This window comes from Anas platyrhynchos, chromosome 2 (genome assembly GCF_047663525.1).
Source record: "Anas platyrhynchos isolate ZD024472 breed Pekin duck chromosome 2, IASCAAS_PekinDuck_T2T, whole genome shotgun sequence".
Classification (NCBI taxonomy): domain Eukaryota; kingdom Metazoa; phylum Chordata; class Aves; order Anseriformes; family Anatidae; genus Anas; species Anas platyrhynchos.
The window spans coordinates 117,251,108-117,277,335 of record NC_092588.1 but is presented as its reverse complement, the minus strand read 5'-3'; the positions used below and the strand labels follow the sequence as shown (position 1 = coordinate 117,277,335).

Here is a 26,228-nt window from a genome sequence, read left to right as displayed (position 1 = left end):
TGTTTCCAGAGGTCTAATTAGAAGTGCATGCATGTGATGAGGAGAGCTGCTAGGCACGCAAGGTTATTTAGGTACCTTTATGTAGGAGGCCCAGGTTGTATAGTGCTCCTTCCCAGGGTTGTTGTTCATGCCCAAGGAGTGCAGTAAGGTGGCTTGGAAAAGAAACTGTGAGTAGCAGCTTCTTTTATTTTATTTTTTTTTTTTTTTTTTTTTTTTTTTTTTTGGGGGGGGGGGGGGCAGTTAATATATGAGCCAGTTCATTTGGCAGGCTGGAATTAGGTTGTATTTCTTCAAATGTAGTTCATTATTGTAGTCAGCAGTTTCTTTAGTATCTTTGATTTGTGGTTTCGTGGTTGCTGTTACTGCAACTTTAGTGGTGATTTCAGGCTCTATGTGTGCCCTTTACTTTGTTACAAAACTTCTGCTTCTTTCTATTTTTGTTTTAAGTTTTGTCATTGTTCAGCCCTTGTGTTGCAAAGCAGAACCGTACTCTAAGGCAGCCTGTAGACATACACAGTTGATTGTGTGTGACACTTTCCCTTTGTGTCTCCAGAGCTGTAGGATAGTTCTGCTGCTCTTCTGTGTCTTTTCTCATTGCTCCTGAGCTCTGGAGCCTCTCTGTAAGGAGCCAAGAGGTGTGTGAATTTCAGTTTGAGCTAAAATCGGTGACAAAATGAGCTAGAGACATCTGGGAAATCACTGCCTGTCACCTTGTGAGTAGGCTGCACTGTGAATGCTAATACCTGTAAGCAAGTCAGCCTGGTAACTAGGTAATTTCTATTAACCTGTGTTACAATTCTGGATCCCTCTGTGCAAAGCCATGAAACTTAAGACAGAAAGGACATGTTCTGTTTCTGTCATTAACTGTTTGTGGGGATCCCTGTTATGTTTATATGCCTTTCTGTGACTTATAGTACCTATTTATTAGCTGGTTGTGTTTGTTGGTCTCCCCAGAAGGTATGGTATAAGGTACTTTCAATAAAGAGAGCTTGGAATTTACATATTTATGAAGAGTTTCCTTAGCTCTGCTCGAAGCCAGCAGATCTGTGCAATTTGTGCTGTGTATTGGTGCAACTGCAGCCCTGGTTTTTGCATGCAACTGTTCATGCCATATAAACATTTGCTGGACGTGCAAGATTCAGAGCTTGGGCACAGCCCCTTTGAAAATGTATCCTACTGTGCTTTCCTTGAATGCTTCAAGACTCTTTCGTTGTTGTTTCCTAAATGATATGATGCTGCTCGGCCATTTGAAGTGGCAAAGTGCTTTCAAGCACAAAATATGATGTTGATTTTTCTTTTGTTTTAACTAAATTCTTTGAGAAGAGAAACAGGAAGGAGGCATCTTTGTGAGGTGAGTAAATGATAGCTAGCCCAGTTGTGGGCATGAGGAAATAAGCCTGTATGCACAAACACATGCAGGGTAATAGTCTACTTCAACAGTAGGTTCCCTTGCTAATTTGGAAAGCCATTCCAGCTCTGGCTTGAATCCATTTCAACATCAAGCTGTGAATAAGGAGGGCTTTTAAGTTGTCATTTTGTTAAAGCCAGCTTTTAAAACACAAGAAGAAGAGACATCAATTGCCAAAGCAAACAAAACTATGGAAATAAAAATCTTCTCCTTGATATGTAATTCAACGGTGACAGCCAGTGTTACGAGGTTTTATTTGTTTTGTATGTGTTTGTTATTGTAGTTTTGGGGGAGGGTTTAATGACTAGAAAGCTTGCTTTGACAGGTGAATTTGTTAAAGATGAGTATGCAGCAGGTGATTTGATTTTGGATAAAGTCAAAAGGGATGTAGTAGGTTAACTGTAAAAAGTAGTATTACTGTATTAGTATTTATATTTTTCAATACCTCAGGGAACTGTTTCTGGGGCTAGAATAACATGTTATTTTGTCCCCCCTGTGTTATTTTCTCTAATCTGGAAATGAAATCCTGCAAAGGCAGTGTATTTCAACCCAAGTATGACCCCCAATGCATTACAAAAGTCTGGCAGAAAAGGCCACCCTACTCCTACATCAAAAACTTAAAATGCAATGAAGGAAACTTCTGAATTGTGATTGATCATCTAGAATTTTTTCTTAACTTTTACAAATGCAATTTAGAGGCTAACTTTCTTGGAACTAACTGATAATATAACAGTGTGTCTCCATGAATTATTCTGTAACTGCGTAGGGCAAGGCTGGTTTCATAACAACAGAAATTGTAGTTCTAACTCATAGAAGTCACACCAATTTCATTAGCAATAGTGGAAGTAGCCAAATAATCAGTTGAGAATATGGCCTGTAGTTAACTGAACTAGTATTTGCATGATTATACTTGACTATTTCTTAATGGATGAACTGACAACTAAATACACACACACACATATACATGTATACATATACACATGTAGTAGTAGCACAGTGTATATGGATATACCATTAATTTATTTCTTCCTTTCTTTCTTCAGAGTAGTGTTTTCTTATTTGCTTTCCTGCTTGTAGGCTTTTAATGCTTCAACTGGACTTCCATTGAAAATAAGGGTTCAGGACTGCCCTTATCCTTCTCAGTGAAGTGAGAGGGGGATGTCCAACCATGTCTGAAGATAAATAATTCTCTATGGTTACTTCATATACACGTTACTTCACAGTGTCAACATATTCAATAAGATATGGTTCCTAGAAATAAAACACAAGGTAAAATGTGGTTGGTATGTCTTCTGAGATGAAATTATGATATATGACTGCCTATGAATCCCAAGGATCCTGCAGTATTTTTATAGGACTGTCAATTTAATATAGAATCAATTTCTATACAAAACAAATAGCACACATTTGCCTGCCTATTTTAGAGCTATTAAGAAGAGGAGCATATTAAGATTTATCCTCTTTACTCGTACCTAGAACACTTCCCACTAAAATTAATTTTCAGCCATCCTCTTTTTTTTCCTTATGGGTGCCACCATACAAGTCTGTGTGGCATCATACTAGATATCTCATTTTCACAGACCAATGTGAAATAATAAACGTAAGCTCTCTGCCCATCCATTTATCGTAGCATGCATTTCTGGTTACTGTATGGGAGAAGATGGAAAGGGGATGTTAGACATGTACGTGATTGTGAAAAACATTTGTTTTGGTGTTATTGTTGTTTTTATGGGAGTCTTTCACACAGAAATAAAAAACAAAGCCGTAAGAATGAAGTTGTCTTTTGTAACTCCAAAAAACAATAATGAGAATAGAAATTAGTTGTGGCTGAGTTAATGTAACCTGAGTTCTTATCGCTATAGATCCTGCATCCTCTTCATTTCCCTACGTTCTCTGTTGCAGTGCTTGCATGCCTTCCCATTTTCCCAGTTGCACTTTTACTGCTTCCTTGTAAAATCACTCCAATCTCTCTGCTTGAGCCCTTCAGCTCTGGAAGACCATCATACTATGGCTGAATCAGAGTTCTGTGTAGCCTTGCCGTCTACCTGGTAGATGGGTACCAAAAGGCAAACCTATCTATACTAAATAGCCATTCAGTGGGACGAAAGTCATACTGTGGTATCTGCCTGTCTGATCAAACTTACTCACATTTAATGGAAAAGCGTGGTTTTTAAAAGTATCATTACTTTGAGCCCTCTGTCTCACTCTCAGACTTGGTAAGGACAGCTAAGAGGCTCAGAAATCATTAGCTGTACCCTGTTAAACAGAAATACCTTGTTTCCTTAAAAAACAAAAAAGGTGGTGGGAGGGGCAGGATATCAGATAAAAATAAAATTTTCTTTAGTTGAAAAAGACATATGATCATTTTCCTTGTTTTTGTTGTTGATTTGTAGGCTTTAGTGGTTTTTTTGTTGTTGTTGTTTTCTTGTTTTTCTTTGTTGAAACATGGGATTTTAAAGATGCTGAAACAACTGAGGCACTCTTTCACCCTCAGAGGTACTACTGAGGCAAAGATACCAGAATTGTGCTTCACAGGAGGAGAGAAGGAAGATGTGAGGCATCAGGAACTTGCTGGAGCTTTGTTCTCAGGTCATGGGAGGAGGCAGGTCTCTACATCTTTGAAATTATAATTTAAACCTATGGGCCTTATTGCAGCAACATAGTTAATGTTAGAGAAGTAGCAGGAAATACCCTGCATAAATCTGGCACATCTTTTTAATTTGGGGCAACTGAGACTGTTTAATGTGTAAAGCATAGGAGCGTTTTCTGGATTTTCCTGGGTACCTAGGTTGAATAGGATGGTACTAGATGCTTGTTTCCTGAACCAATTCACTGGTGACCAGGACTATTGAGCATCCACAATAAACTTTGCCACTTAAGTGTGGGCTGTACACACTGGAACTTTAGGCAGTTATTAAGGGAGGAAAGAGATAAGGCAGGAACTCACAGAATTTGAAGTAACCTTAAAGAGAGTTGGGGCTATGAAAGCAGACCTTGAATGATGCTTTAGTGTTATACCTGAAGCAGGAAAACTGAGACAGGCTGAAAAAGCACCCACGTGTCAGATTGAAGTCTGAGGAATGATACTCATCAGAAAAGCATGCCATGGTGTTGCTTAAAACACCACTCAACTACAGCTAGCTGAACTCTGGGGGGCGTGATTTAAAACAAAACAAAAGCAAGGCCTTCCATCAGGTCAGCGTGTATTATGACTCCAAGTCACTCTTAGGAGCAGTTTGTAGATGAGAGCTAGGTGTGTCTCGCAGGCTGTGTAACTGCAGCCTTCTCTTTCAGCTATCAGTTTGTCTCCTGGGATTTATCTGGAAATTACAACTGGTATTGGGCTAGGCAGGAGCTGAAGGACAAATAGTTTCTATGGATAAAAATTAATAGTTCAAACTACCCCAATTGTGACAAAAAAAGGAGGTGGAGATGGTGTGTTTTGACTGCATTAAGACCCAGCCTAGTAATGCACTCTGTGCATGTAGCTTTTAGCGTGTGAATAATGAGGCAATCGGAAATGGACACAAGACCATATTGAAGCTGAAGTATGGCTTCTGTCTTATACCAATTTAAATCAGACTTCCAAATTTCTTGGAGGGTCAGAAAGCTGAAATATGTGGTTTAGGGATAAAAAAAAAAAAGGTTTATAGAAGCTACTTGTTTCTGTCTCAAGGTCCTGCTGTCACAAACTCTTCTTCATTTGCAGAAGCAGCTCTGATTCGAAGTGGATCTTCATTCTTCTGGATTTCCTTCTAGTGGGTCGTAGTACATAAGCTTAATGTGGTACTCTTTCTAATTGTCTGCTTGAGCAGGCAATTAAAGTAAAACATTGTACAATGAAATTGCACTGCTGCAGAAATACAAGGTGTGTGGTGATAGGGAAGCAGCGTTTGAAAGTCTCAATCACTCCAACATGAAATTGGTTCAGCAGAATGAGATAGCCTGGGACAGTGTGGGAGGGAGCAGAGTCGGTGAGGTTCAGAGCCTGTGGTGGTAAGCACCCCCTTGCCAGGTAATTCGCTGATTATAGCCGGAGCTTTTTTGTTATTTCTGGGTATATTTTTACCTGCAGTTACCGTTTAAAAAGGTGTTGCCAATAGCTTCAGTATTTCAGTCCCCTAAGTGCTGCAGAAAAGCACAAGGGGGAAAAAAAAAAGTTCTTCAGTGCATATGGACTATTAATAACCTTTGCTAGTTCTGAAGACTAAGCAATGCAAATAGCTGTCATTTATACCACCAACATATTGTCTTTCCTGGTGGAAATGTGGGAGATGAATGCATGATTGCCTTTGCTGGCTGTGTAGCATGCACGCATGTGTAACTTGCATATCTAATTAGGATTTTAAGCAATCCTGGAAAAAAGAAAACCAAAACAGAAATGTTTCTTCTCCTTTAAGCAACTTGAATAATATTAACAACCTCTTTTTTTTTTAAAAAAAAAAAAAAAAAGAAAAGAAAAAAGGCAAAAATCCCTCAGATGCTTGCAACACTAACGTTCATTTTACTGAATTACTGACGAGTTGCATTGCCCTTCCATCTCACCTTTAGGATAGCAGTAAATCTTGCTTGGCTAGTGAGCCAATATCATCTAAAAATAGCCTGTGTCTGAGTGGGAAATGCATACAGCTCTGTTCTTGCAGCCTGCCTGTGAGACTTCTGTCAACCTGTATTAGATTCCAAATATTTGGGTAATTCCTCAGATGGAAGTGTGAGTACCCTTGCTTATATTATTTGGTATGTTTTTCTGTGGGGGCAGCAGTGGCCCAGGATCTAATAGACTTGGCTGAAAACAAAATTGTTCAGAGTGATAGGCAAAAGAATCCATTTTGTGCTGAAATTATGCTATTAAGACAATTCACAAAGCAGAGTCACTGCACAGGTACTTCTAGACCCTGCTTAAAAAAGAAGTGCAAATTCTTCCTACAGCGCTATGAATTTCTTGAAAGAGTCATCCTGCTCTATCTCTCTGTACTATTGATCTGTGTTTCTATCCATTTGGTCAGATAGAGGGAACTTAAATTGAAGATTGCTAGTAAGGGAATTAACAAAAGAGCTACTTCAAGATTTCCACCGTGGGTCTAGATAGTACAGAAAAGGAGATTTAACCCAGCAATGTCAGCTATTATACATCATTGGGTTGGTGCTATCCTTCACTGAGGAGGTAGATGTTATGCTAGATTTTAGAGGGAAAGGCAGTGTGACTAGCAACTTTATCGTGTTTAGCAAGCTACAGTAATCTTACACATGCTGTAGAAAAATATTGTTGTTAATATGATGCTTGAACTTCTGAGTCTTTGAATACACTGTCAACAGAGACTTTTTACTTTTTTTTATATAGCCAAGATTCTGAGCTAATGTGCTTTGGTCACGTACGTGCAGGGCTGTTTATATTGTTTATCCTGGGAAACTGAGTTAAACTGTAAGAGTATGTGTTTACCTAGATAAAAGAAAAGGTATAGGACTGCACAGTCATGGCCAGATTCTTCCTGCTATCTTTGCATCAAGCTTCAGCAAGCTGATGGATTTGCACTGTAGTGTGTTGTCCTCTGGGTCTCTTTCCAGTTTGGGGATCTATGGCTTGGTACTGCACTGCCCAGCAGTTACAACTCAGGAATGAGGTGAAGTAATAACTTGACCTGTTTGGGCTGAAGAGGATGCTGTGACCCTGTACTGGTTTATTGGAACATGAAGGGTGTGTTGTTCTCACTTTGATTTGGCATGAAAACAAATCACACCAAACATTCAAAGACGCAGTCTTCTCCAAGTGCAGAGGACATGCTACTAATGTGTAATATATGCTGCTATCATATACAGTTATTAATATACATTACTAATTAACATTACTGATAAGAAACAGAAGAGCCTGTTACTTCTAAGCTAAGTTCGAAGACATTGGGTGATTCAGCTAACTAAGTTACATTAAACTGTTGTTTTTAGTAACAGTACAAGTATTTGTTCGATACTTTCCACTGCTTAAAGAAAAGAGTGCAAGTAGGTCAGTAATATTTCTTCTTACAAAAATACTGTTAAGGAAGCACCTTCTTCTGACATTGAGAGACTTAGTATTGTAGCTCTGAAAGGACATGCTGCCAGTTAACAAGCAGTCTATCTCAGACTCTCAGACATACCTTACGTAACGTAAATTATAATATCTTCCTGACTATGAAGTAGTTCAGTTTTTCTTGCTTTAAGATGCAGGTGATGTAATTATTAAGATAATGGTATATAGGCTAGATGTTCTGAGTATAAAGTTTATAAAAAAAAAAAAAAAATAAAAAAAAAAAACACAACTCTTCTTTCCAATGTGCCTAGTACCTTTAAAATTAAAATTAACACGTTTTCCCCCATATGCTGTGGTCTTTGCTTTTTTTGTATGGTGGTTGTTTTCATTTTATTTCATAACTCCTATAATGTTGAAATTCCTGAAATAAGAACACTTCCTAGGTTGTGTTTGTGAATGTCATTGATGTACTAATGATCCAGACCTGTGAAATATTAAATACATGTTTAAATCAATCTTGATTCAGGAAAGCACTTAAACATATGCTTAGTTACAAGTAAAACCATCAATTCCATTTACCTCAAACCAATCTTACATGTTCTCCACAACTAAAAACATGCTTTTAATAATTGCAGTTATTCTGCAAAGATCATTCTGCTTGGAGAGTTTGGGATTCCTCTGGTTCTCTTCCTTGTAAACATTAGCATATTGAATTCCCTGGGATTTAAGAATGAGCACAAACAGATACCTTTGAATGGGACTGGGTTTATTAGGAGTTACAAGCCACGAAAGCTTTTCCTGTCATAGCTCGTTGCCAAAGATATGATGGAGATGCCTCTTCCACAGCACACCCCTTATGACGCAGGAGGCAAGGCACTCGTGTATCTCCATCCAAATCTGCATGTGAGTAGGGTGTAGTTGCTGAGCCAAGCCACTTCTATGTTACCTTAGAAGTCAGTGGGCTGGGCCATTAGGAAGTGGAAAAATGCACCTCAGAGCACTTCATCAGCCTCTTGTCTGCCTCATTTTTATGAAACTTAGAGCTGATTAGATTATTAGCTGATAGAGGGGGGCAGATATGGATAGAATATTTTCTTCTCTTTGTCCCCTTCCCTCTCCTTTTGAAATGGTAAAAATACTCTGACTGGACTTTTGGTCTCAAAAATGAAGCACCCGCTGTGCTCACTTTGAGAGGCTGCTAGTTTCTTAGGTTAAAAAATTAAAGTGCATAGCATTTAAAAACTTCAGCCCTAGTATGCTATGGTACAAGTCATGTGTTCTCCTTTAGCATCCCAAATCAGAGTTGACTTACCTGGCAGGTGCAGAGGCACCTATTGATCTCCTTTGATTACAAAGAGGGCCTTGGGAAACTACAGTGCATTTGGAAGTCAGGGTTGAGGTACCTAAATTTGAGTCAGATCCTACCTTAAAGTAATCGGAGGAAGGACTGTTTCCTTTTGGCGTCTTGGAAGAATAAATTAGTTGTGGAACCACAAATGGTTTTCTATTCTATTTGTGTTTAGCTTCCACTTTTTTTCCTCCTGTAAACTGTCCCCAGAAAGTGGTATTTACCCCTACTTTGAAGAGGGGAAGAAGGGGCAGGCTGGTGAGAACAACTTTGCAGCAGCTTGGTTACCTTTTGTCATTGCTTTGGGTTGTAGTTAGTGATCCATCAGTGCACTTGTTTCCTTGTATCATTTTGATTTGGCCTTGGAAAAGAATTGCATGCACAGTAGACTTTAGCTACAATTATGAAACAACCCATTTGAATCCTGTGGACCAGATCAAGCATATAATATTCCCATAAAGCCAATTTAAGCAGGAGGGTCATCTGAATGAAGGGCAATCCTGTTGGAAGTACTTACTAAGCGCAGCTGTAGAACTTGCTCCTATTGTTCTAAGCCTGAAGGACATAAATGAGAAGATGTGGCTGTGGCCTTCCCAAGACTCCACAACCTCGTGCCTGCCTGTCTGGGATCAAACCACACCATGATCATTAGGCTTCTCTGCTTTCTGCCAGTCAGCAAAAGTTACCTACAGTGAGCTTAAGAGTACACATGTAAGAAAACTTCACCTTTGCATTTCCTCCTCTCGTGTTGCTCAGCGTGTATCTGGGCAGATCTCAGCGTTGTAATAGCGGGATGATTTGTTTGTACAGTGCCACTTCCATGAGCAAACAAATGGTTTGGGTCTCCAGGGGTCTAACAGCTTTCACTGAGGGCAAAATCCTTATCCCTTGATTTGCCTCAAAAGGCAAAATCCTTCTTATTGAAGGCGTGAGGGTAGGAAAAAGCCTGTCAGTTCTTCATAAAATGAAGCCCCACAAAATATCAGGGAACTGAGGTTGTCCTTTTTCTTTCATTGGGGGAAATTATTTTTTTCCCCCTTTAGGGCACACATAGCACTGGTTATTAGCTTTGCATTTTAGCCACTAGGTGGAGAAAGCAAGCCTTCTACTGTAATTTAATAGCATTAATAGGAGAATGCTATTCTGACCTAAATTCCAAACATATTTTGGAGTAGAAAAGTTCCTTCTTCTCTGCAGTACTTCAGAGGATAGAGTAGCAGTGGAGAGTGACTAGCTGAAACCTCACTGGAATGAATTTTAAGAAAATATAATAGAAGATCAACTTTAAATATAAAAGTGTGCCACATCCAGCCTCAGTTAGTCATCTGAAATGTAATTCATTTGCTTCTGATGCCTGCCTTACCAGGAGTAAGGAGTTGGGCCACCACTGTGAGAAGGTTGCACACAGAGGGCATGTTCCCTTGGAGATGTGATCGCTTGTTGCATCTTCATCAGGATAGAAAGGAAAAGGATGGATCTCTACAGACAGCCTGAGATGGCACTTTTATTTGGGAGTGAGATTGGAGTCATTATTTCAACACTTCAGAGCACATGCATGGAGTGTTCCAGTCTCAGCTGGGAGGGTTGGAAGAGATTCACTGCAGCACAGCTCAGTGAATAGAGGCTGCTGATTCCGTGCTCCAATTTGTCATGGGTCAACGTCGACTCTGGTTCTCTTGTCTTTCAGTGCATTTTCTTGACTCTATAAATGTGTTAAGAGGAATGATGGGGCTGCAAATATTGCAAATGAGGTCTGAAGGAATTAAAATATTGCTGGTTTGTAACTGTCAAATAGAATCACTGCAGCATTCTTTCCTTTGTATGATCCTGAATTTTATCCAGATTTGGATAATATCCTTCTAACCTGCCCTGCCACCCCAATACATGGCAACTGTTTTGCTTGCTTTCATTACAGAGACTTTTCGTGGTCTAATTATGAATGTATTTTGAGTGTTCCTGAGGCAGCATCTATAACTTTTTCCTCAGCATGTGTTCCCATTAAAGGGGAACACATAAAGTAGGCATTTCTGCCACTGAACATCCTGAAATCCTCCTGTGGGGAGCACATTTTTTTTTTCCTGTTCTGGAGGATCGACAGAATTATTTTCCAACCATAACCACTGGAAAAACATGACAAATCATTGGCTTCCCCTACCCCTTCCTAATCACACCACAGTCATGCTGCCTGTTTTGGGGAATGAGTTGACTGTCTTATAGCATCATCTCTTCCAGAGGAAGGGACTTTAGATCCTTTTTTTTTTTTTTTTTTTAAATCTATTCTTTTGATGCTTGTTTTCTCATAATAAGGTAGCGTTTTAGTTTGTGTCGGCTTCTGCAGGTAATATCTGCAGCTAATTGGCTTCCTAAACTGTAGATACGGCTACAGCACCTTGCACATTGAATCATGAAAATATACCTGCTTTTAATATTAGACTAGGCTCAGCAACAACTACAATCAATTTCTGAAGAGTAGCCCTGTCCCATATAGTAAAATTCTTCATGTAAGTTGTCCTAAAATGAATTCAGGAATGGTGCAACTTGACCAGTGAAGTAGTAGTCAGAACTATTTTTCCAATTCTTTTACAGTCTTTCCATCTATTTTGATCTTGCACTTTGGATGAAATGAGAACTTTCCTGTCTAAGATGCAGCATGGGTAACTCATTTCACAGCATGTAGTATGATGAATTCCTGCAGGTGAAAGACAACATTAAGATAATGAAATCTATATAGAGAGTAAAATAAATTAACTGGTGCTATGTTTATAAACAGCTTTAAAGCTAAGAAAAGGACCTCTTTAGATGTCAGCTTCATTGATCATTGCAGTTATTTGCTGGTTTCCATCCCAATTAAATCTTTCCACTACAGAGTTGCATAAAAACATTTAAAACCATAAGGATCTTATTCTAAGATGTTCATTCATGTAGCTCATCAAGTGATGTCTGCAAACTGTTTGGCTTCAGGTTTTCATTCATGGTCACTTTCAAATGACTTTCATTAAATTTATTTGAGGATTTTTTTTTTAATTGGCCTCTATACAGTTAAAAGGATGAGTTTGATTTTTATGTACGTGATCAAGGTTAAAGCTGAGTTCCACTTTTTTCCTTTAGTCATCCTGTCTGTGTCTGATCTTTGGTCTTTTTGGCTTTCACATATTTTCTTACACAACAGGAAAAAAAAAAAAGGACAAAATGCTGGTATTTCACTCAATTTAAACTCTTTAAATCAAGTTGCTAACTTTTTTTTTTTTTTTTGTAAACTATAAATTATTTCTTTCTACCATAGCAAATACTGTACTGATAAATGTTAAGCCTTATCAGCAGATTACAGTGGTAATAAGTAATTTCGGTTATATAAAGAAGCTCTGTAGAAAGGAAAGGAGTCTGCTTTGTTTTCCATCTCAGTGGCAGGCAAGACGAGAAGTAGTGGGCTTAGACTTCTATGCAAGTGAATCCTTTTTCAACAGGGCAGAATGCTGACTTCAAGAGTAGGTGAGAACTGGGACTAGCTATGGGAAAATGTGTTTTTGACTATGGGCTCAAGAGGTATTTGGTGGGAATGGCTTAATTTAAATATTAGACATTCTGTCTATTTACTGGTCTCTGCAACTGGAGACCTGAAATACCTGAAGAAGAGTACTCAGATCTGAATGTATCAGATGAATGTAATGTTAGCTCTTGTAACTTAGTCTTTTGCAAACCCATGTTTCAGGCACATGCTACTCATGAGTACCCAGGGGGAAAAGGGGTAGAATTTCCAAGAGCCCAAATATTCTGAGTACTTCTTCCAAAAAGAGACAGACTAATCAGTCACTTGACTGTTATGCTACCATACTTTTTAGAAACAAGAATGCTATCTACAAGATCTCAAAGATCTCATTCTCCCTAAATATAAACGATGAAATAATATGATGGCAGGCCTTAAAATTGCGTATGAAGAGTAAATTTAAAATTTAACCAATGACGGATGTATATTGCTTTCAGAACTGTCTTCTTGATCTTGCCTAGTTTAAAAACAAAACAGACAACTCCAAACTTTTCCAGGAATATGTTTCTGCCAGACTTATGTGCTACATTGCTAATGACTATATATATGCCAACAGTGAGGTTAGCTGAGAAGAACTGGCTGAAAACAATAAATATTAAATATATTACTGACCTCAGTAAGGTCATTCCTATTTACGAACTAAAAAAACTTCTAATAGTCTTCTACTGCTCACTGGGTTTAGTCAGTGTGCCATACTAATGCTAACTCTTAGATATCACTGTAGTGTCTGAAATGTTGTTACAGAATAAAATCACATACTTCCAAATGTTAAAAGCACCAATTTTAGTGTTACATCTTAGATAACCCATAGCAAATAAAAATGCAAACTAGGAAGACAGGTGAAGACAAATATGGACAATAAAGTGTAAAGCAATATTTCCTTCTGAGAGACAGCTAAGCTGAAGTTAATCTGTGATTTGCTTAAAAAAATGAAGATAAATAGCTTGGATTTGTTTCTTTGGAGTAAGAAAATCAGGGGAGGGATTAAAGGAGATACAGAACGCGAGATGAACAGAACAATGAGCTAAGAAAATGCATTCATAAGAGGTCAAGATTGTGTTTATTGAGTTTGGAGGAATACTTGTTGCAGAAAGTGTGATGGGATGCAAGAGGAACTTAGCCAGCATTTTAAGTAGGTGGTCAGAACAGGGACTACCACATCTTAGATTCTGTGGAGAGAAACTCATTATTGGTCATCCTTTTCAAAATGAGTTTCAAACAGATGTACTTTGAATATTAATAAGCACGTGCCTAATTTGAAATGTCTGCATTTTAGTTCAGTCTTTTGATGCTTGTCCATTTAAATTGACAAAAGAAACACAAAATCCAGGCTATTGATTAATAGTGTTAAGGGTTTCTACCTCAGTTGTGTTTGTGGCGGAGAGCATTCCAGCTAAATCCGTATCATTGTGTGGGAAATAGCAGCCATTTCACTTGTCCAGATTACAAGTGTAGCTTTGTATTCCCACATGATTGCAGGCTTCCCTGGACAATCGGGCAGTGTTTCAGACTGGCTGGCAGCAGGCGGTCAGAATTCAGATTTTAAAACCTGCTTTCTGTCTTTATCCAGACGGGCTACTTTTTCAAGCCCTTTCAGGGGGCTCTTTCCCAACAGGACAATGTTATGCAAGATTGCACGGAAATAAACTTCAGCACTGGCAATGCTGTCATCACCTGGATTCAACAGGATCTCAGGGGAACGGCCTGGTAATGGAAGTCTGTGCGCCAAAATCTGTTTCAATTAGAAAACACAGACACATACTTCTCATTTATTCAGAAACATGGCATGGCATCCAAGATTATCAAGAGAGCCTTACACAGGCCAGATAGATTAAATTACCCTTGCAAGTATTTCCTATTCTGCATGCATCATCAGGGTGAACTAGGGTAGAAGGCTGTATGTTTTGTACTGCTGCAGTTACTGGGGCAATGCCACTGCAGAGCAGGCCAGGCTTCATTCCGGAGAGAAGGCTGTAAAATTCTAGCAGGAGTGAATTTGTTTCAAATTTTGCCTCTGTGTTCACTTGGAATAAGGTTTAACTCTAAGGAGAGATTGATTCCTTAGATGAAATTTCTCCTCACAACAAGCAGATGCCTCAAGGCTTGCCTTGCAGCAGCCAACATCAGCTCATTGTTCTGTTCACAAGATCCTTCTTTCTGAGGGTTGTTTTTTTTATTATTATTATTTTAAGTACTTACCTGCTTTGGGCCCTGTAAAGTATTTTACTCCATTTTTGAAGTTGGCATTAGTGATGAAATTGTTTAATTTAAGGAGGAAGTATATGTAAATTAAAAACCCTATGTCAGAACATTTTATGTCCAACCTTTTGTTTCTTGTACATGTCCTCTCAATAATTAGCTGAACTTAAAGATGTCTGTGGGAAGAGGATGTTTCTCATTCCTTTAAGTGAAAGTCCTTTGCCGTTCCATGTGAGAATACTCAAAGTAAGAACACTAGCTCTATAAAATTCAAGCCAGTTGCTCCAATTATCTCTGTGCTCTTATGGCTGAATAATTCTGTATGTGTCACCAATACTTTTACACAGACTTGATACCAAGGCTCCTCAAACAGCGAAGTTAGGTTTGAGGATATTTAATGAGGTACATGTAGCTCTTAGGTTTTATACCTATTGCTAATATACCACTCCAGACAGAATTTGCGTTCTACCCATTTGTCAGGTCCCGTTAACTTTTATAAAGGCAAATTTTTATATTCAGCAAAGTTCCAGGGTAGGGTTTAATTTTTTAGAAGAAACTCTGTTAGTAGTAAAGCTGAAAAATTGAGTAGTTTGGTAAATTCAGGGATTGTTGTAGGTACCAGCAGTGTGCATGTTGTTTGCTTTTGTTTCATGAGTTTACCTTGCCAGCTCATCTGACTGGGTGACAATAGTCAAGTCAGTGCAGACCATGCAACAATAGTGTACCCTAGGGTGATAAAGGGACCTGGAACTGAGCTTTAGAAGATGCAAATATTAGGGGTTACTTTCTAGGAAGTCATTTGTTGTATACAGTTCGTACATACACACTGAAGAATGATTCAGTGTCTGTGGAGTTCAAGTCAAGGTGAAGAAGTGCATGGTAAATGCCGTTTTCACTTCAACCTTTGCCCACCTTTGTTTCGCTATTCAGTGGGAGGTTTCCTAGAACTAGGCATGTAATGTAGGCAAGTAATGATTTGACTAGCCATGCATAAGTGGTGTCACAATGGTTTATGCATGTTCCTGCATATCCATAGTTACTCCTATCCATGATACATGGATATCCCAGTTGCAGACTTGTTAAGGAGTAACTCTAATGTACAGGAATTGGACAAACTGTCTTTATAAAAAAAAAAAGTCATTCAAAAATGAGGTTTTCCTTCATTAATGTAACTTAACTAAGTTTTGGCCTTTGCTGGTGTTTGCTTTGGAGTGTCAAACCACTTTGATTTGAAGCAGAAACATTTGCGTGCCTATACTCAGGTGGAGTGCTGTCGCAAACAGCCAGAAATCTCATAAGAGTCAGTGTAGGGCTGTTCAGCTTTGAGCAAATTCAGGTAAGAGCACTGTACCAAAACCTTCTTTGTAAATGCACAACTGTTTTTTGGATTAATTTAGTCATAGGGCCTGGAGGAACTTCAGGGAGTATATGATCAATCCTGTGACCTGATGCAGGATTATTGTTTAGCAGACCTTCTTGAAACTATCTTAAAAAGAACCTGTAACAGAAGAGATTTCTTAATCCTCCCCTTTCCTTAAATAATGTTGAAGTTCTTGATTGTGCTCAGCAGCTCATATATTTTCTTTACTAGCAGTAGCTTTTGATTTTTTTCCCTTTTACATACCATATGACTGTTGTAAAGTCTATTTTCAACTGTACATAATCTTATTGTCTTCTCTCCAGAGAAGACTTCTTCACCTGTCATTTGTTAACCTCATGGGTTAGCTTTATAGAATTCATATTATTCCTGTCAATACTTCCTGCTTTTCTTCAATTTGCTATGCCTGAAACTGAATAAACCATACCAGATAAACATCAGTAGAACTGTATACAGAGTTTCAAATATGGCACTGCTGGTAAATACCAGAAGAGCGATGCCATGTTCTGGCTGCAAAATATATTTATTACCTACTATAATTCCCTGACTTCCCTTTTACTGTAGAACAGTGTATTTATTTTATTCACCATCTTATTTTTGATCTCTCTTTCCAGCATGTGGTACTTTATATTTGTTTATTTACTTGTGTTATTTCAACCATACCCAGCTTTCACACCATGATGGATCTTATCCTTTGCAGTCCTCATGGTTATTGCTGTCTATGAATATATATATATATACATATATATATACATATAAAATAAAGCATATTCTCTCATGTCTCATCCAGGTTATCAAGAAAGTGTTGAGTGGAATCAGGCCTAGAACAGATCCTTCTGTTAACTAAGTTGGAAGCCAAATCAATCACTTCTCCATCCACTGTATGATAATTTAATCTATACTTTATTTTTTAGATTGCTGATGAGAATGCTAAGCCAAAATCAAGGTATATTACATCTGATATTTTTTAACCCTCACATGCCCCTGAGCTCCAAGCCAGTCACTCTAGCATAGGAGTAAACGCAGGTGATAGGACACTTTGTGACTGAAAACGTCTAGGTCCTCCAAATAGTTATACATCATTTAAAGGCACTTTTTTTTTTTTTTTTCCCCTATAATACAGCTAGTTCTACAATTTCAAGAACCAGAAAAGTGGTCATGACAGAGTGAAAACAACATGATGCAGAAGATTTTCTTCAATGAGATTTTCTTAATTACATTTCTTTTGTAAGCATGTTTCCATAGACTTCTAAATTCAGGAGCTCATGCTCAGTGATTGAGATAAAGTAGGGCAGAAGCCTCATAGATTGATACTTCAGTTTTCTGTGACCAATATATAGCAAACTGCTACGATGCACATACCTTATTTTAAGGGCTTGAGCGTGTTAAGTTAGATGGGAGCAGACTGCCAATAATCAAACCAACAGTATTAGTCTGTAAGTCCTTTAATGGTGAGTACTTGGCTGCACCATTGGGTCTGCTGCAGATTTGAGTTCCAGAAACACTTCAAAGTGTTTTTCCAGACTGAATCTATATTTAGTTGTGCTGTCTTAAGCAATTGGTATTGACTTTAACAGAAAGACAGAAAATGAAATAACACCAAAGGAGGTGTTAAATACAAAAGATCCCTCTTGTTTTTTTTTATGAACTAACATTATCAACAAGCTGTTGTTTACAGTGTCTCTTTATAGAGGGAAAAGTGAAGCATTGCTTTGGGTAATGGAGCAAAATACTGGTGATGAAACAGTTTCAGGCATTACCCCTCTCCTTCTGAGTACTGGACATGTCAACCCTATGTTTTTTGCCACAGATATTCCTATTTACTAATTGTAGCATTTATTTTTAGTGCTTAAGAATGTCTAGTCCTCCATCAACTGTGGCACAAGATGGAACTCAAAATTCTCGGAATGAATCAGTGTAGCGAATTCTACATTCACTTGGGTATTAAAGGGGATAGCTGAACTTATTTACACTACGCGTATTCCTTCTACAGTTGTGTTCCTCTGAAATGAAAATCTGTAAAAGTGGAGAAAAATGCCACTGGCCTTCACTGAGAGGTCAGACAGGACTTGAAGTTGTTGTTACCCCTGGTGCTGCATTTTGATTTCCAACCCTGTTATCCATGCATGCTGAATGTTTTTACATTTCCTTTACCTTTTGTTATTTCTTAGTGCCTTTTTAATACAAATAAAGTCACAAGCCAGTAATGGGATTTTTCAAACTCATTGCACAATCTTTGGTAAGTATTAAGAGGAAACAAAGGTGACTTCTCTCATCATCAGTTGTCATATAGTAGAAACTCATTTTGTCAAACACAATGGGATCTCTTGTCACAACACAATGTTGTATATATCTTTTTTTTTTTCTAACAAAGCTCATATGCAGAATGTTCTGGTGGTTTTTTGTTTTGTTTTGTTTTTTTTTCCCCTCTTTTTCTTTTTCCTTTCCTTTTCACCATAAAATGTTGTCTTTTGTTTTAATAATTGAATGTGAGGGGACAAGTGAAGAAAATATTCATGATCTCTTCCTGGCATAGTTAGGTAGTGCACAGTGTACTCTTAATAGCGAGAACACACCTAGAAAAGAAAAGGAAATCAACTTTAGCAAGCTCTTCAATGAAAGGCTATTTTATTTACATGGGGGAAAAAAAGTGTAGTGAATAGACACGTACAAGTTCTGGCCATTATTGCTCACAGACAACATAAATACCTTCTAAATATGAATACCTGTTTTGAAACCAGTTGAATTTGGGAACATCAGGATTCTTGGATACTGCTTTGTATACTGAAAACAGAGGATGTCAAGCACTGGATCCTGGATTGTCTATAGCATTTCATCATTATTAGCATACTTCCCACACTCCCTCACCACCCCAGCTCTTCTCGGGGTTGTGAAACTTGGTGTTCTGTTGTATTGCGCAGGTTACAGCTCTGTGAAAACCCACTTAAGTGTCACCAGAAGCTCCATAAGTAAGGCTGCTGTAGGTCTGGCTGTGTTTTTCCCACACAATCTGTCAAAGTGATGCCATTAGGTTTTACATCTTCAAGAATCCTCATAATGTACTTGTACAACGCATCCTCAGCTTCATGCTGTGATCTCTGATAGCTTACAACACATTGGTCAGTTTGAAGAATCTGATAGAAAACCAGTACCTGGTAGCTATGTCCAAGGGCCATGGAGGCACTAGAGGGAACTTGGAAATAAATGTTATAGTTTGCACATAAGCAGTTGGCTACAGAGGGACTAATCATAAAGCAGGATGGCTGTGTTCCATTTATGGTGGAGGGAATGGTCGCTGGCTCCTCTTACATGTATTTCAACAATTTTTAATTTTAAGTTGTGTATACTTTTTTTTTTTTTTAATTTAACAACTTAGATACAGTCAGATGTCTCAGTTAATTATGATTTTATTATCCACTAGAAAATATGCATCAGGAATCTTTTTGTATCCTGACAGTACTGAAAACCTGCCTTTTTCTGGTGAGGAGTAACAGAGTTGTACACTGTTTCTTGTAGGCACAGGGTTGAGATGCGAAGGCCTAGATACACCTCTTGGCTCTGCTGCACATTTTCTGCATGGTTTTGAACTTAGTGCAATCAACTTGAGCTTTCCCCATTACCGAGCCAGCACTGGGCTGCCCAGGCTTATTAGTTTAGGCCCAACGCCAGAAAGAGACAGCTGCACTGGCTTGCCAGCCAGCTCGGGTCTGTGAGCAGTTTAGCTACACTGTGTCCGCAGAACACAAGCTAATAGCCCTAAAGACCCAGGTTTATTTTATCAAGCCACCACGAAGACTTCAGTACTGCATTCCTGTTTCACTGGGTGACTGGGATGGTATAGAGCCAGCCAAGCTTATTAAGTGCCACCTGAACATCTTTATGCCACATGAGAGATTCCAAAAATTCTTAGCTCAAGTCCAGTGCCAGTCTAATACTTTCACTTGTCTTGTCCATATGCCTGCTTGTATTGTGGCTAGAGCAAGTACCTTATTTAGCAAGAGCTTTCTGAGCTCAGGATGTGGTTTCTGGTGAAAAAGGTATCCCATCTTTGTCTATGGTATCTCTGTGCTTCAGTTCCCAGCTTCCTGTTTTCATGTTTTACACTGTATTCTGCAACTGGACACAGGAGGTGCTTAAGTGGGATTTATCCTACCAAGTTACTTGTAGCTGTTGAGAATCCAGCCATGTGGTATGGTGAAATAAAGCAAGTTACCAAGAGGCTGAATAACCTCTGGAGGCAACTTGTTTGGTGCAAGCTCAGGGGATTTACAAAGTATTGCTTAATCTGCAGCAACTGCTTTAGAGGAAGGTTATACCCTCTGAGCTAGCTTGTTGCTGTTGCCTTAAAGGATAAGCCTCCTACTTCCTGTAGATCATATAGGTGCACTTATCATGGAGTAGCTCATAAGCTGTACACTTATGTTCTAGATTCTAATGTTATGGTCAAATAAATATAGTGTGTGTTTGTGTGTGTGTATATGTATATAAATAAACTTTTCTATGAAAAAGGGGGGGAAAGGGGGGAATGACATGAGTTTTTGTCATTTTTGACTGTCATTGACAGAACATCTTCAGAATTCAGTTCAGATGGTTGAAGAATTGAATGCTTGGTGTAAGAAGAGAAAGAGCAAAACAGCTCCTCTCAGAAGTGTTAGTTGTCTTGTCTCCTCCACCCCACCCCACATGCTTCTTAATTGTATTTAGATTAATGATGTTCTGCAAAGAATTTTCTCAGAAAAAGTTAAGGGAAAATCACTCAATGGGCCTTAATGGAGCTTAATGAATTGTTATTAAGGGGCTCCCAGACATGCCACAAGACCATCAAAGTAGCATTCCATTTGTGTTTTCAAGAGTTAGTTGAAATAAGCAGGCATGCTATCCTACTGCAAAACCTTTGTGTTTAGCATGTTCTCTTTCTTCCTACAAATACATAAAACTAACAATTGATGTTATTTGTGACCTGTGCAGTTGATCGAAAAGCCAGTAGAATGCTGAGGAACTCTGGACTTCTTGCTCCTGCTCTTGAAGCCTAAAAGTTTCATTCATTGACCCTGGAGCAAAAGAAAGTAGAACCCTACATGTTATCATGCTGTATAGATTGTCATGACTCGTTCAGCCAGATATAAACATTTAATAATAAACATAATTAATATAGGACAAACAAATAATGAAGAGCAAGTGATACATTTACGCCAGTGGGCAGGTCACATTTATTGTAGATGATGTTTGACTTCCAGGTGAGTCTATAGGAAGAATTACAGATCTGTGATGAAACACTTGTGTGCTGGAAGCATGATAAATGCACTGCAACAGCTCTGAGTCCACAGTAATTATCTTTGTCTTTCAGCAAGCTGCACTGGTGTCATGACACTGCTTCCAGTTCTTGAGTTAGCTGATTAGCTTGATGGCAGTGCATTCAGCAATGTAGACGTGTCCTAAGAGGACCATCTGCTGTGTTTCTTTATGGTGCTTGTTTGGTTTATGCAGTAGGGGTTACAGCCAAGAGTCACAACCTGAAGACCTGAATACATATTTCAAAAGCAAATTTTAGCTTTTATTTAAATCTCAAAATGTAGTTTGAAGGCTTGGAATGGGGTCTGTGCACTTACATGAGGCAAGTACTTCTGAAAATTCACTTCTGGAGAACTAATTGTATGCCTTGAAATGCTGGGTGCTCAGTAAAGTAGGCACCTGTTCAGGAAGACACTGTTTCTTTTTGCCAGGAAAAAGAGAAAATTGTCTATCCCTTTAGCTGATCAGATTTAACCTAAGAAAAATATTTGGTTCAACACTGAGTAGCCTGAAGTGATTAGTATTGTTATCATTCACTCATCCATTAAATTAATAAATATCAGAGCTATATAGACTGTCACAGGAATTAGTATTTTTTCTGTTTTACCTAGGCTAAACAACTTTAATTTAATCTGTCTGTGTTTAATAAGCCACAAGTGATGGGTCCAAACAGCAGCTGCTAAGTGCTTGCAAAGGGAGGGAAAAAATGAAGGGTGGGGGGGAAGGGTAGGAGATAGGGAGCAGGGACTGAAACCAAAAGAGAAGACAACAAAAAATACAGAAATGAGGTCTTTCAGTGTATAAGATACTCCATAGGTGAAAGTCTGGAAGGAATGGAGGGTTGTGGGGCATTGAGTCCATGTCTTCTGAAATCTATGAAAGTCTTTCCATTGTCTTAAATAGATACTGAACAAGGCCAGACAAGAATGAGTTTGTGCCTCTGTACAAGTGTCTGAAGCCAAAACAAAAATAATTACAGTACTGAATGGATTGCATTGGCTGACTTTTTTAGTGTCTAATGTTCTTTGGCAATGCTTCATCCCGATTATTCCATCTGGAGATAATTGTGTGATATCATCCATAAAATTAAAACATAAATCAATCCAACTAGTGATCAGCCCCATGAGCTGCTGTTTAAATACACACATGGAAAGCTAGCGCTCCCTGCCTTTTTAGTAGGATGTGCAAAAAAGTAGTGAAGCATCAGGACAAAATAAAATCATGAACTAGTAGTTGAAACCTACAAATCTTTCATGAGCTGTAAGAGTGCTGTCAACACAATACATGGAAAATAATAGAGGAACTCTTTATTTTTCCATATACTTTAAATGAACTTTTAACAATAGTTAATACTTGAACTTAAAAAACTTCCCGTATTTGTTGGCATAATAGTTTCAACATTGTATGGCTGTGGCGCAGCAAACTGCTGATTTGAAGCAAGTGATCAGTTATTAGCAGCTGAGAACAGACATTCCTAATGGAAGAATAATTTTCTTGTGTTGGGCTGGTAAAGTAATACCATTGTACCAAGAAGGCCCTAATGCCCCTCTGTTTCCAGGAAGGTCACTATATCACTTTGTGATATTAAATTCTGCTGGATATTCTTTCAGCCATGAAGATCAAATTCAACTTTTATCTTGCATTGTTTTGAAAAGAAGATTATTAGCAAGAAAGATTAACACCCAATCATTTTGGTTGTTAACAATTGACTTTTGGTAGGAGATATTTGGGGGGAGGGGTTAAACTAGGTCAACTTGGAAAATGTTGTTTAGGAGATTAATTTATGCTTTATTTCTCTGGTCTGGTTTTGAAAGTTTTAATAAATGTTACAAATGGAATCACTCCAGCAGTTTTTCCATCTGTAAGATAACTGCAGTATTTTAAATATGGTATGACTTGATGCAAATTTTAGTATCTTTCTTCATGTTATTAACACAAATGCTTATGGAAAGCACATTTAGTTCTATTCTTAGGAATATTTTACTTCCTTTCCCTGTGGTAACGGCTCTCGATCATAGGAAACTTCACAGAAAGAAAATAGACAATTATGAATGGAGCAGTTATCCTCAAATGTTCAATTGAATATTCATAGGAAGTTGTACATGCAGTGCTTAATCAGATATGTTTACTGCAAGCCTGATGCTAATACCTTGCTTCATCCTGAATAGAAACCTATTGTGAAAGCAAACAAATTTATTCAAAGGTTCTTTGAAGGTAGATAAGGGGTGTGATATTATTAACCTTGAAAAAGAATTGCAAAGCTTTGCATCTTAACCATAACAAGGTATTATAAATAAAACAGAAAAAGATCAGATATATATTAAGCTCCAATGTAGATTATTGAGTTCTATTTTTAATGCTCTACACCTTGTTTTATCTAGGTATTAGTCTAATTTCAAGCCCACACTAATGCTTTGTCAGTTAGTGTTCTGAAATTTGGAATAACTTGATTCTTCAGAATTGGTTCAATAAAGTGACATTCATGCTGTGCCTCCTAATCCAAATAGAAAGAAATTGTCTCATGCAAACCTCTGGTTTCCTGGGCAAGGGCTTCAGATGATGCAAATTGGAGCAATTATATTGGTTCATACAGTATCAGGATCATTCACATAACTATGTTACTTTCATGAGTGAGGATTTATTCTCTCTTCCCCCCCACCCCCCCACCCCCCCCCCGTTTTCCATGGTCTAGATAAAGGCAGGACAAATAGACAACAGCAATAAAGAAACAACAACTTTATGAAATGTATCTGAAACATGGAGACTTACAAGCAAGAGGGCTCATTTTGAGCTTTCACAACCTCAGTGTGGCTAACACAAACGAGGAGATTCCTGCAGTGAATTATAGTTTGGGACCTGGCTGAAATATCTGCAGCTTTGTTGGTGCTCATTCTCTATTCTTTATCCCCAGAACAGCAGACACTTACACAATGGTAAAATCTGAAGTGTATATTCTGAGGCAAGACTATCTACAGATTTCTCTTTACCAGATCTGTAATATGATGGTCTCAGTAAGACTCATCTTTTTAGAGAAATTGAGTTAGGAAATTACAGTACACTGTAATGTGTATGTGTATATATATATATAGTTGATATAGACTTCATATCTATACTTATGTGTATAATATGTAATGTTGTATTTTTATATTTCCTTTAGACTCTTTTATAGCTGCATACTTTATTTGATAGGATATTTATCAGGAGAGAAAATGCGGATGATTAGGATCATTTCATCTGGGAAGGAGAAGAACTTGATTCTTAAGTGATCCTGAAAGTCCTACAAGGTATTGTTTAACATGATAGAGAAACAATGAAAGAAATCCATCTTACTGCCTCTGGTGAAAGGTTTAGATGCTTTCTTTGCAATCTCCTCTGGCTACTTTGATTGGAACAGAAAGACTGACCTTTTCTTTGAAATCAAGTATAAAGATGGGAGGTATGTTATGGAAATCTATTCTGGGATTGACAAACCCAAAAACTGAGAATAGGAGAAATGAAAGCTGGAGAAATAGTGTCATCAGCTCAAATGTGTTTGAAGTTCATTTGATGTGCATAGTTTTGATTAGAACTCAATATTTAATTGTCAATATTTCAGTCGTGTTGATCACTCTGGCCATGAGTTGCCTCTGTTGGGAGTTTAATACAGAATTGAGAGTGAACAGTGCTCATCTCAACAGGCAACTGCAGAAGAAAATTTACATCGTCTCAGGACTTAAATACTGACTCAGGACTAGATGTTGCAGTTTCTTTGACATTTTAACTGGCAAAAAAACATTGTTACAGCAAGAGAGAAAGAAGAGTATTTGACGTGAGATGACATCTGCTTTTAGAGTTATTAGACCATACCCCGAGGAAAGAAAACAAACTAGGAGGGACAGTATCTCATCATTTTGCCATGTGACTTCATCACACTGCTCATTTTTCATTTTGAACTTGGATCAGGTAGATCCTGAAATGCGGAGGCAAATTCAATTGCTACATGCAATAATGCAGTTAAAATCTCTAGAGGCTGTGGTGCTGTCTGTGTAACTAACTAGCTGTACTGCAGATTTATCGAGCTATACCTTTGAGACTCAGAATAAGGTAGCTGATGTATATGACTTCACTTCATTACTTGTCTGGGCTATGAGTCATTTAGAAGCACTGGAAAATGGAGAAGGAAAAGCAGCTCTGTGCCATCCATTCCGTTCTTCTATGAACATCAGCTTTCCACTACAGAACTTGGAGTTTTGACCCATTTCTAAGCTGTAGTAATTTTCTACAGGGTGTGTCTCCACAGTTGTTCTCTAAAAACATTTTCATACTCAGCCAAGACATTGCTTTGCTTCATTCCTATTTGCTTGAGTTGTAATGCTCTTTTGCAACTTAGCTAGTTCTTTTTCTGTTGCTTCTACTTGCCAACTATTTGCAAGCTACTATCCAGCCCATCATTTCTCAGCCTGCCCTTGTAGGTATATAGTAACGTAGGATGCATCTCAGTACATGTTTAATTCTTCTGCTGGTTTCATTCAGCCCTATATTTTGAGAATGCTTTCACCATAGTTAGAAGGTGTTTGATCCCAACCTGTTAGGATTAATTGATTTCATATGAGGCTTATATGAAAAGAAATTTTACCACTTTTTTTTGTGCTTTCTGCAACTCAGGTTGTTATGGCCTTTATTGATGTTGCTCAGTTGAATTAGACTGAAAGGAAGTGGTCAAAAAATGTAGCTCTGTGCTCTTCTGTAACATGCAGTTATACTGTGATTGGCAACAGATCTGTGTTTCATATCTACTTCTGACTTGGATGAGAGTAGTTGTAAGTACCCCCATTAAAAGTCGCAGGCATTCTATTTGGGGCTGTATGAATGTCTGAGAAGGGATCATGATTCCCTTAAACGGCTTCTGACATATATGTGGGAAAAGAACTGGGAAATGAAAGCCATTGAGGAAATGAGACTTTCTTGATGGGCATTTGGGGATTTGTAGTTATATTTAAAATGTATTTTACCAAGCGTGGTGAGTATATTTTGTGAAGTGCGGGTATGTCCTTTTCTGAAGTCATGCGTGTGGAT

The 26,228-nt window shown here is 38.2% G+C and overlaps 1 long non-coding RNA gene across 1 annotated transcript in view; it reads left to right on the top strand.

Moving 5' to 3' along the window:
* Nucleotides 1-26,228, top strand: part of LOC106016617 (uncharacterized) — a 167,769-nt gene continuing 141,541 nt past the window's right edge. Inside the window, exon 1 of the long non-coding RNA XR_001189442.5 lies at nucleotides 1-167. This is a non-coding gene — a long non-coding RNA (uncharacterized lncRNA). The remainder of the gene's footprint in view (nucleotides 168-26,228) is intronic.